Here is a 1,457-nt window from a genome sequence, read left to right on the forward strand (position 1 = left end):
TGCTACTCAAATATGTGAACATCCGTCAAGATGGCGACTCCCGTGTAAACATATATATATATATATATATATATATTTTTCTTTTCAACATCTTTTGTGATACGTATTGTACATATGATATATATATATATACATATAAATATATATATATATATATATATATATATCACATGTCACATATACTACATGCGATGTATGTCACATATACCAAATAAAGTGAAATTCGATTATCGAATGATACGATGCTGGGGCAACAATGTTGTTCGTGAACTATGTTCCATATTAAGACGCTTTTGCTAAAATTAAGCAGATTGTAAAACGAACTGGTAAGCGAACAATGAACAATGTGTTCTCGCTTTGGAAACGATAGATATATCAAACGGAATATGTTCGAGAATATGAAAAGAATGCATGAATGACGTTCATAACATATATTGTTATACATTCATTGTGAATATTGTATACGAGCAAGAGAGAGAGAGAGAGAGAGAGAGAGAGAGAGAGAGAGAGAGAGAGATATCAACTAAAAAGCTAACTTTGCGTTAAATACCGAACGAATTAAAAGCTTGTTCTCTCGTTTCCAATGTGAATACCGATCGGAGGAAAAACATAATTGTGAATTCGTTACAGGACCCAGCATGAGATATTCTTATAAACGTTTGGTACACGGGAATACGCCATTATTATTTAATAATACAAAAAAATTTCTTAAGAGAATCACATTATTATTTAAGCTTTATATCGCGCGGCTACGTCGATCCTTCCTTTTTTAAACGTTATAAACAATTTTAAAAGGAACATGTAATACATATACATACATACATACATACGTACGTTTACTTACATATGTTACGTACATGTTTATGTAAGTGTAAAAAAATGTATGAGAGATTTAAAGTAACGAATTTTAAGAATTTCTTTCACATTTGCTATTACGTTCTCGATGCTTTTTTCCAAACATTTGATCAAAAATCCACCATATTCATTCTTTATTATTCGCTTATCGTATATATCCATAAATATCTCATACTCATGCGAGTATGGGATATTTTCTAAATGGGGAAAAATCATTGATATTACACGTGGTAAGATATCCGCCCACGGATCGACGTATGTTCCTCTCGAAAAAGCTTACTACTAAACTAGCTGAACTAGAAGAAGAAATGATCGTTAATTCGAAATACACATTTACGCGGATTCTGCGTACGCGTACATACATATATACATACATACATACATACATACATACATACATACATACACAAATACAGACATACATACATATATACGTACATACATACATACATACATTTATGTGTGTGTAAGTTTTCGAATTGCATAGAGATTAGATGAGAATCTATTTATAAGATATTGGATTCTTCTCTTTATCGATATATATCGAGCGTATATAACTCGTAAGACCGAGGAGCTGATAAAACCAAAAAAGAAAAGAGAAA

Source organism: Vespa mandarinia, chromosome 9, assembly GCF_050613455.1.
Source record: "Vespa mandarinia isolate Hongniang chromosome 9, ASM5061345v1, whole genome shotgun sequence".
In the NCBI taxonomy this organism is placed as follows: Eukaryota; Metazoa; Arthropoda; class Insecta; order Hymenoptera; family Vespidae; genus Vespa; species Vespa mandarinia.